We start from the raw sequence: 11047 nt of genomic DNA, 5'->3' as shown, positions 1-11047 counted from the left end.
TGCATTTTTTAGGACACTGGTGAGTCTTTTTCTGACGTCCGTGTACATTCTCGGTATCGCCTGTCTAGAGAAGTGGAACCTAGATGGTATTTGGTAACGGGGGCACACTACCTCAAGAAATTGTCTAGTTCCCTGTGAACTAACGGCGGATACCGGACGCACGTCTAACACCAACATAGTTGTCAAGGCCTCAGTTATCCGCTTTGCAACAGGATGACTGCTGTGATATTTCATCTTCCTCGCAAAGGACTGTTGGACAGTCAATTGCTTGGTGGAAGTAGTAAAAGTGGGCTTACGACTTCCCCTCTGGGATGACCATCGACTCCCAGCAGCAACAACAGCAGCGCCAGCAGCAGTAGGCGTTACACGCAAGGATGCATTGGAGGAATCCCAGGCAGGACAGGACTCGTCAGAATTGCCAGTGACATGGCCTGCAGGACTATTGGCATTCCTGGGGAAGGAGGAAATTGACACTGAGGCAGTTGGTGGGGTGGTTTGCGTGAGCTTGGTTACAAGAGGAAGGGATTTACTGGTCAGTGGACTGCTTCCGCTGTCGCCCAAAGTTTTTGAACTTGTCACTGACTTATTATGAATGCGCTGCAGGTGACGTATAAGGGAGGATGTTCCGAGGTGGTTAACGTCCTTACCCCTACTTATTACAGCTTGACAAAGGCAACACATGGCTTGACAAATGTTGTCCGCATTTCTGGGGAAATACTTCCACACCGAAGAGCTGATTTTTTTGGTATTTTCACCAGGCATGTCAACGGCCATATTCCTCCCACGGACAACAGGTGTCTCCCCGGGTGCCTGACTTAAACAAACCACCTCACCATCAGAATCCTCCTTGTCAATTTCCTCCCCAGCGCCAGCAACACCCATATCCTCCTCATCCTGGTGTACTTCAACACTGACATCTTCAATCTGACTATCAGGAACTGGACTGCGGGTGCTCCTTCCAGCACTTGCAGGGGGCGTGCAAATGGTGGAAGGCGCATGCTCTTCACGTCCAGTGTTGGGAAGGTCAGGCATCGGAACCGACACAATTGGACTCTCCTTGTGGATTTGGGATTTCGAAGAACGCACAGTTCTTTGCGGTGCTTTTGCCAGCTTCAGTCTTTTCATTTTTCTAGCGAGAGGCTGAGTGCTTCCATCCTCATGTGAAGCTGAACCACTAGCCATGAACATAGGCCAGGGCCTCAGCCGTTCCTTGCCACTCCGTGTGGTAAATGGCATATTGGTAAGTTTACGCTTCTCCTCCGACAATTTTATTTTAGATTTTGGAGTCCTTTTTTTACTGATATTTGGTGTTTTGGATTTTACATGCTCTGTACTAAGACATTGGGCATCGGCCTTGGCAGACGACGTTGATGGCATTTCATCGTCTCGGCCATGACTAGTGGCAGCAGCTTCAGCACGAGGTGGAAGTGGATCTTGATCTTTCCCTATTTTTGGAACCTCAACATTTTTGTTCTCCATATTTTAATAGGCACAACTAAAAGGCACCTCAGGTAAACAATGGAGATGGATGGATACTAGTATACAATTATGGATGGACGAGCGACTGCCGACACAGAGGTAGCTACAGCCGTGGACTACCGTACTGTGTTTGCTGCTAATATAGACTGGATGATAATGAGATGAAATTAATATATATATATATATATATAATATCACTAGTACTGCAGCCGGACAGGTATATATATTTATTATGTAATGACTGATGACGGACCTGCTGGACACTGTCAGCTCAGCACCGCAGACTGCTACAGTAAGCTACTATAGTAGTATGTATCAAGAAGAAATAAAAAAAAAAACCACGGGTAGGTGGTATACAATTATGGATGGACGAGCGACTGCCGACACAGAGGTAGCTACAGCCGTGGACTACCGTACTGTGTCTGCTGCTAATATAGACTGGATGATAATGAGATGAAATTAATATATATATATATAATATCACTAGTACTGCAGCCGGACAGGTATATATATTTATTATGTAATGACTGATGACGGACCTGCTGGACACTGTCAGCTCAGCACCGCAGACTGCTACAGTAAGCTACTATAGTAGTATGTATCAAGAAGAAAGAAAAAAAAAACCACGGGTAGGTGGTATACAATTATGGATGGACGAGCGACTGCCGACACAGAGGTAGCTACAGCCGTGGACTACCGTACTGTGTCTGCTGCTAATATAGACTGGATGATAATGAGATTAAATTAATATATATATATATATATAATATCACTAGTACTGCAGCCGGACAGGTATATATATTTATTATGTAATGACGGACCTGCTGGACACTGTCAGCTCAGCACCGCAGACTGCTACAGTAAGCTACTATAGTAGTATGTATCAAGAAGAAAGAAAAAAAAAACCACGGGTAGGTGGTATACAATTATGGATGGACGAGCGACTGCCGACACAGAGGTAGCTACAGCCGTGGACTACCGTACTGTGTCTGCTGCTAATATAGACTGGATGATAATGAGATGAAATTAATATATATATATATATATATATATATAATATCACTAGTACTGCAGCCGGACAGGTATATATATTTATTATGTAATGACTGATGACGGACCTGCTGGACACTGTCAGCTCAGCACCGCAGACTGCTACAGTAAGCTACTATAGTAGTATGTATCAAGAAGAAAGAAAAAAAAAAACACGGGTAGGTGGTATACAATTATGGATGGACGAGCGACTGCCGACACAGAGGTAGCTACAGCCATGGACTACCGTACTGTGTCTGCTGCTAATATAGACTGGATGATAATGAGATGAAATTAATATATATATATATATAATATCACTAGTACTGCAGCCGGACAGGTATATATATTTATTATGTAATGACGGACCTGCTGGACACTGTCAGCTCAGCACCGCAGACTGCTACAGTAAGCTACTATAGTAGTATGTATCAAGAAGAAAGAAAAAAAAAACCACGGGTAGGTGGTATACAATTATGGATGGACGAGCGACTGCCGACACAGAGGTAGCTACAGCCGTGGACTACCGTACTGTGTCTGCTGCTAATATAGACTGGATGATAATGAGATTAAATTAATATATATATATATATATATATATAATATCACTAGTACTGCAGCCGGACAGGTATATATATTTATTATGTAATGACTGATGACGGACCTGCTGGACACTGTCAGCTCAGCACCGCAGACTGCTACAGTAAGCTACTATAGTAGTATGTATCAAGAAGAAAGAAAAAAAAAACCACGGGTAGGTGGTATACAATTATGGATGGACGAGCGACTGCCGACACAGAGGTAGCTACAGCCGTGGACTACCGTACTGTGTCTGCTGCTAATATAGACTGGATGATAATGAGATGAAATGAATATATATATATATATATATATATATATAATATCACTAGTACTGCAGCCGGACAGGTATATATATTTATTATGTAATGACTGATGACGGACCTGCTGGACACTGTCAGCTCAGCACCGCAGACTGCTACAGTAAGCTACTATAGTAGTATGTATCAAGAAGAAAGAAAGAAAAAAAAAACACGGGTAGGTGGTATACAATTATGGATGGACGAGCGACTGCCGACACAGAGGTAGCTACAGCCGTGGACTACCATACTGTGTCTGCTGCTAATATAGACTGGATGATAATGAGATGAAATTAATATATATATATATAATATCACTAGTACTGCAGCCGGACAGGTATATATATTTATTATGTAATGACGGACCTGCTGGACACTGTCAGCTCAGCACCGCAGACTGCTACAGTAAGCTACTATAGTAGTATGTATCAAGAAGAAAGACACAAAAAAAACCACGGGTAGGTGGTATACAATTATGGATGGACGAGCGACTGCCGACACAGAGGTAGCTACAGCCGTGGACTACCGTACTGTGTCTGCTGCTAATATAGACTGGATGATAATGAGATGAAATTAATATATATATATATATATATATATATAATATCATATGGCATATTGGCAAGTTTACGCTTCTCCTCCGACAATTTTATTTTAGGTTTTGGAGTCCTTTTTTTACTGATATTTGGTGTTTTGGATTTTACATGCTCTGTACTATGACATTGGGCATCGGCCTTGGCAGACGACGTTGCTGGCATTTCATCGTCTCGGCCATGACTAGTGGCAGCAGCTTCAGCACGAGGTGGAAGTGGATCTTGATCTTTCCCTAATTTTGGAACCTCAACATTTTTGTTCTCCATATTTTAATAGGCACAACTAAAAGGCACCTCAGGTAAACAATGGAGATGGATGGATACTAGTATACTTATGGATGGACTGCCGAGTGCCGACACAGAGGTAGCTACAGCCGTGGACTACCGTACTGTGTCTGCTGCTAATATAGACTGGATGATAATGAGATGAAATTAATATATATATATATAATATCACTAGTACTGCAGCCGGACAGATATATATATATTTATTATGTAATGACTGATGACGGACCTGATGGACACTGTCAGCTCAGCACCGCAGACTGCTACAGTAAGCTACTATAGTATGTATCAAGAAGAAAGAAAAAAAAAAACACGGGTAGGTGGTATACAATTATATATATATACAATTATATATATATATTAAACTGGTGGTGATTAATTAAACTGGTGGTCAGGTCACTGGTCACACTATCAGCAGCTTGCAAGTAGTACTCCGAAGCAGACAATCACAATATACTGGTGGTCAGTGTGGTCACAATGGCAGTGTGGCTGGCACTCTGGCAGCAAAAGTGTGCACTGTACGTTAAAATATGTACTCCTGCTCTCAGACTCTAACTGCTCCCCACTGTCTCCCCCACAAGTCAGCTATACATATACAGTCACACTACACTTCAGCAAGTAGTAGTACTCCTAAAAATGCTCCCCAAAATTACTAAATACTGTGTCTCTCTCTACTCTAGTCTCTTCTCTATAAACGGAGAGGACGCAAGCCACGTCCTCTCCCTATCAATCTCAATGCACGTGTGAAAATGGCGGCGACGCGCGGCTCCTTATATAGAATCCGAGTCTCGCGAGAATCCGACAGCGGGATGATGACGTTCGGGCGCGCTCGGGTTAACCGAGCAAGGCGGGAGGATCCGAGTCGCTCGGACCCGTGAGAAAAAAGCCGAAGTTCGGGCGGGTTCGGATTCCGAGGAACCGAACCCGCTCATCTCTAGTTTCCAACTACACTAAGGCAGAAGAATAATAAAACACATATCACACATAGAAAACTGTTAAATCCTAACTAAATGCACCTGGTATAACATAATGTTGAATTAATTTTACCGCAGATTGGAATATGTAATGCATTCATTTACCCCCTAGGGGACAAGACATTTAAACAGTGTATCCATCTTGCCTCTAAACGCAACAGCTTAATTGATCTATTGCCACCCCGTATACAAGGTAAAACCGTATCAATCATACGGTATCTCAAGCTTGTCAATGAATGATGTTTCTCCGCAAAATGACGCGCTACAGGTTGTTCACTAGAGCCTGACGCAATCGCTGCCCGGATTGCTGCTCTGTGATTACCCATGCGCTACTGTTACTGTGCCGGGTGCCTCCACAAATAATAATCACATAAAGTCCAGAGGTGCGGCACTCCTAGCGGCTTGAATAAAGGCAAAAGCAGGGCATACATGTAGACAATGTTTCAATGCCTTTATTGCGGCAAAAAAGACCTGATGACAATGCCGCAATAAAGGCATTGAAACGTCATGTCGTGCTATTGTTCTTTATTCAAGCCACTAAGAGAGCCGCACATTTGTACTTTATATAATATATATATACACTAGGTGATTCATCGCGCCCGACGGGCGCTCTTCACACCGTCGCAAGGGGCTACACCCCCTTAACACTTGCACGCCCTTGGGGCGTGCAATAGTTTTATTATATGGAGTATTACCTCCAATCAGAATTTTGTGAGTGGTTAAATATTGCACGGACAAAGGGCGTACAATGGTTAAGGGGGTGCTGTCCCTTGTGCCGGTGTGATGAGCGCGCAGGGCACGATGAATTGAATCACCTAGTAGGTGCTGTGGTTGGGGGAGTGGTGGTTGCGGGGGAGAAGCAGATGGAGAGGTTTGATGCACCGCAAGCAAGGGAGGGGGGACTGCGGAGGGCTGCGGATGGGGAAGGCAGTCCGTGGGCGCTGCGGCTTAGAGTCACGGGTGGTGTAGGGGGTCATGAGGCGCGACGTGTGGGGGTGCCGTGGGTGGGGGAGGGGCAGGTGCGGGTGTGAGGCAGATGAGGGAGTAGTTCCAGTGGCGCTGCAGGTGGGGAAGGGGTGGGTGCGTGTGTGCGCATTTTGTAGGGGGTTCAGAGGTGCGGCATGTGGGGGAAGGGTGGGGGTAACATAGGTGGGGGAGGGGCAGATGCGGGGGTATGGCAGATGGGGCAGGGGTCCAGAGGTGCCGCGGGTGGGGCAGGGGCAGGAGTTCTGTGGGTGGGTGAGGGGCAGGTGGGGGGGCAGCGAATGGGAGAGGGGTCCGGAGGCACTGCGGGTACTGTACATGTCAAAAAGGTAGTTGGATGGTATGCAGTAACAGCTACTAGCAGTCACACTGCTAATCTCTCTCCCTATGATCCCATCTCTCAGCAGCAGCAGCAGCATCTCCCGCACACACATGCCATCTGTCACTATAAGTCCAGCGGTACTGCCTTAGAAGTCCAGCGGTACTGCCATATAAGATAAGTGGTACTGCCATATAAGTCTAGGGGTACAGCCGTATAAGTCCAGCGGTGCTGTATATGTCCAGTCCAGTGGTGCTGTCTTGTGCTACATCAGTCCAGTGGTGGTGTCCTGTGCTGCCATAAGTCCAGTGGTGGTGTCCTGTGCTGCCATAAGTCCAGTGGTGCTACCGTATAAGTCCAGGGGTACTGCTGTGAATGTCCAGGGGTACCGCCACATAAGACCTGCGATACTGCCGTATAAGTCCAGGGGTATACCGTAAAAGTCCAGCAGTGCTGCCGTATAAGTCTACGGGTACTGCCATATAAGTACAGGGGTACCGCCGTATAAGTACAAGGGTACTGCCGTATAATTCCAGTCCAGTGGTACTGTCTTGCACTGCATCAGTCCAGTGGTGGTGTCCTGTGCTGCCATAAGTCCAGTAGTGGTGTCCTGTGCTGCCAAAAGTCCTGTGCTGCTGCCATATAAGTCCAGGGGTACTGCCATATAAATCCAGGGGTACTGCCATATAAGTCCATCAGTACTGCCATATAATTTCAGTGGTACTGCCGTATAAGTCAAGAGGTACTGCAGTACAAGTTCAGAGGTACTGCCGTATAAGTCCAGGGGTACTGACGTATAAGTCCAGTGGTGCTCTAAAAGTCCAGTCCAGTGGTGCTATCTTGTGCTGCATCAGTCCAGTGGTGGTGTCTTGTGCTGCCATAATTCCAGTAGTGGTGTCCTGTGCTGCCATAAGTCCAGTACTGCTGCTGTATAAGTCCAGTCCAGTGGTGCTATCTTGTGCTGCATCAGTCCAGTGGTGGTGTCCTGTGCTGCCATAAGTCCAGTGTTGGTGTCCTGTGCTACCATAAGTCCAGTGCTGCTGCTATATAAGTCCAGGGTTACTGCTGTATAAGTCCAGCGGTACTGCCATATAAGTCCATGGGTACTGCCCCAAAAGAACAGCAGTATTGCCATATAAGTCCAGGGGTACTGTCATATAAGTACAGGGGTACTGCCGTATAAGTCCAGCAGTACTGCCATATAAGTCTACGGGTACTGCTGTATAAGTCCAGGGGTACCGACATATAAGTACAAGGGTACTGCCGTATAAGTCCAGTCCAGTGGTGCTGTCTTGCGCTGCATCAGTCCAGTGGTGGTGTCCTGTGCTGCCGTATAAGTCCAGTGGTGCTGCCATATAAGTCCAGCGGTACTGCCGTATAAGTCCAGCGGTACTGTCATATAAGATAAGTGGTACTGCCATATAAGTCTAGGGGTACAGCCGTATAAGTCCAGCGGTGCTGTATATGTCCAGTCCAGTGGTGCTGTCTTGTGCTACATCAGTCCAGTGGTGGTGTCCTGTGCTGCCATAAGTCCAGTGGTGGTGTCCTGTGCTGCGATAAGTCCAGTGGTGCTACCGTATAAGTCCAGGGGTACTGCTGTGAATGTCAAGGGGTTCCACCACATTAGACCTGCGATACTGCTGTATAAGTCATGGGGTATTGCCGTAAAAGTCCAGCGGTACGGCCATATAAGTCATGGGGTACTGCTGTATAAGTCAAGAGGTAATGCCGTATAAGTCCAGGAGCACTGCCGTAAAAGTCATGGGGTACTGCCATAAAGTCAAGGGGTACTGCAGTATAAGTCATGAGGTACTGCCGAATAAGTCCAAGGGTACTACCGTATTAGTCATGGGGTACTGCCATATAGATGCAGGGGTATTGCCATATAAGTCCAGTCCAGTGGTGCTGTCTTGTGCTGCATCAGTCCAATGGCTTGGTCCTGTGCTGCCATAAGTCCAGCAGTGGTGTCCTGTGCTGCCATAAGTCCAGTGCTGCTGCCATGTAAGTCCAGGTGTACTGCCATATAAGTCCATCAGTACTGCCATATAAGTCCATCAGTACTGCCATATAAGTTCCGTGGTACTGCCGTATAAGTCTAGGGGTACTGCCGTATAAGTCCAGGGGTACTGCCATATTAGTCCAGTGGTGCTGTATATGTCCAGTCCAGTGGTGCTGTCTGGTGGTACATTAGTCCATTGGTGGTGTCCTGTGCTGCCATAAGTCCAGTGGTGGTGTCCTGTGCTGCCATAAGTCTAGTGCTGCTACCGTATAAGTCCTGGGATACTGTTGTGAAAGTCCAGGGGTACCGCCACATAAGTCCTACGGTACTGCCGCATAAGTCATGGGGTACTGCCGTAAAAGTACAGCGGTACTGCCATATAAGTCTAGGGGTACTGCCGTATAAGTACAGGGGCACTGCCGTATAAGTCATGGGGCACTGCCATAAAAGTCAAGGGGTACTGCCGCAAAAGTACAGCAGTACTGCCATATACGTCCAGGGGTACTGTCATATAAGTCCAGGGGTACTGTTGTATAAATCCAACAGTACTGCCGTATAAGTCTATGGGTACTGCCGTATAAGTCCAGGGGTACCGCCGTATAAGTCCAGGGGTACTGCCATATAAGTCCAGTGGTGCTGTGTATGTCCAGTCCAGTGGTGCTGTCTTGTGCTGCATCAGTCCAGTGGTGGTGTCCTGTGCTGCAATAAATCCAGTGGTGGTGTCCTGTGCTGCCATAAGTCCAGTGGTGCTACCGAATAAGTCCAGGGGTACTGTTGTGAATGTCCAGGGGTACCACCACATAAGACCTGCGGTACTGCCGTATAAGTCCAGGGGTACTGCCGTAAAAGTCCAGCGGTATGGCCATATAAGTCCAGGGGTACTGCCGTATAACTATGATGAGTGTGAATCCGCACCAGTATCATATAAGTGTGTAAATATAGGGATGATAAGGTAACCAATATGTGAGCAGTTAGCAAGACAAGTTTAGAACTGCTTATCGATTGGTGGTGCTCCCAGAAATTTGTAGATGAACTACATTGAAAAAAGAGAAAAGACAAAAATCCTTTTTTGGGAGCACTCTTGAAAAATGTATAGGTGTGATAAAGATAGAGATATTGTAATTAAAACTTAACCTTTAATTGATCCTCGTATAAAAAATGTAATAAATAGAAAAATGACAAGCAACGATACTCTTAGTAAAAGATCTTGTTGACCTTTTTAACAAATGAGGTACAAGGTCGTTATGTAGGTGAAAATATATGGGTATACCTTGGATAACTGTATCTGTTATAGTAAGGGACAAAGAAATGCCAGCAAATGATGGTCAAATCTGGGGATGGTGTCTGACTGCGGATGAGGAGATGAAGAAGAGAAGAGGGAAAGGAAAGAGAGAAAAGAAAAGAAAGGGAAAAGAAGAGAGAGAGAGAAAGAGAAAAAGGAGAAGGGTGGAGATGTTCTCCTTGGAAAATGGCCCACTGCACCTGGTATTCTCAGGAGGTTTCCCTTCCTAATACTGACCAGGCCATATCTGCTTAGCTTCCGAGATCGGACAAGATCGGGCGTATTCAGGGTAGTATGGCCGTGGGCCGTTTGTTGAAGGAGAAGAAAATTCCTCTTCTGCTATCTGTACTTTACATTGAATCAGAACTGTTAATAGTCCGAAATTGTATTTCCAGATGAGAGAGTGTGTGAAGAGAAAAAGTGGGAATTTGAGACCAGCGTTGTGAGAGAGACAGGAAAATGAATTCTGAATATGAATTGGTAAGGATTGTGGGATCCTGTCTTCTAATTAGTTGTATGGACTGGTATTGTTCTAATGGAAAGGCTCATTTTTTTACATTTTTTTTCATTTTTTTTTTTTTTTTTTTTTTTTCCATTTATGCCTGCACTGTCTTTTATTGTAAAAAGTCAGCCAGCATCCAGCTCCTGTTGAGCCTTTCCATTAGAACAATACCAGTCCATACAACTAATTAGAAGACAGGATCCCACAATCCTTACCAATTCATATTCAGAATTCATTTTCCTGTCTCTCTCACAACGCTGGTCTCAAATTCCCACTTTTTCTCTTCACACACTCTCTCATCTGGAAATACAATTTCGGACTATTAACAGTTCTGATTCAATGTAAAGTACAGATAGCAGAAGAGGAATTTTCTTCTCCTTCAACAAACGGCCCACGGCCATACTACCCTGAATACGCCCGATCTTGTCCGATCTCGGAAGCTAAGCAGATATGGCCTGGTCAGTATTAGGAAGGGAAACCTCCTGAGAATACCAGGTGCAGTGGGCCATTTTCCAAGGAGAACATCTCCACCCTTCTCCTTTTTCTCTTTCTCTCTCTCTCTTCTTTTCCCTTTCTTTTCTTTTCTCTCTTTCCTTTCCCTCTTCTCTTCTTCATCTCCTCATCCGCAGTCAGACACCATCCCCAGATTTGACCATCATTTGCTGGCATTTCTTTGTCCCTTACTATAACAGATACAGTTATCCAAGGTATACCCATATATTT

General features: G+C 45.5%; 2 pseudogenes; one reads left to right on the top strand and one right to left on the bottom strand.

Moving 5' to 3' along the window:
* Window positions 1-10010: 10010 nt before the first annotated feature.
* Window positions 10011-10128, bottom strand: LOC134896621 (5S ribosomal RNA; annotated as a pseudogene).
* A 585-nt stretch (window positions 10129-10713) lies between these two features.
* LOC134896620 (5S ribosomal RNA) lies at window positions 10714-10831 on the top strand (annotated as a pseudogene).
* Window positions 10832-11047: the final 216 nt, after the last annotated feature.

Source organism: Pseudophryne corroboree, chromosome 3 (genome assembly GCF_028390025.1).
Source record: "Pseudophryne corroboree isolate aPseCor3 chromosome 3, aPseCor3.hap2, whole genome shotgun sequence".
Classification (NCBI taxonomy): Eukaryota; Metazoa; Chordata; class Amphibia; order Anura; family Myobatrachidae; genus Pseudophryne; species Pseudophryne corroboree.
The sequence above is the reverse complement of the archived record's forward strand: the minus strand, read 5'-3'. Positions and strand labels throughout refer to the sequence as shown.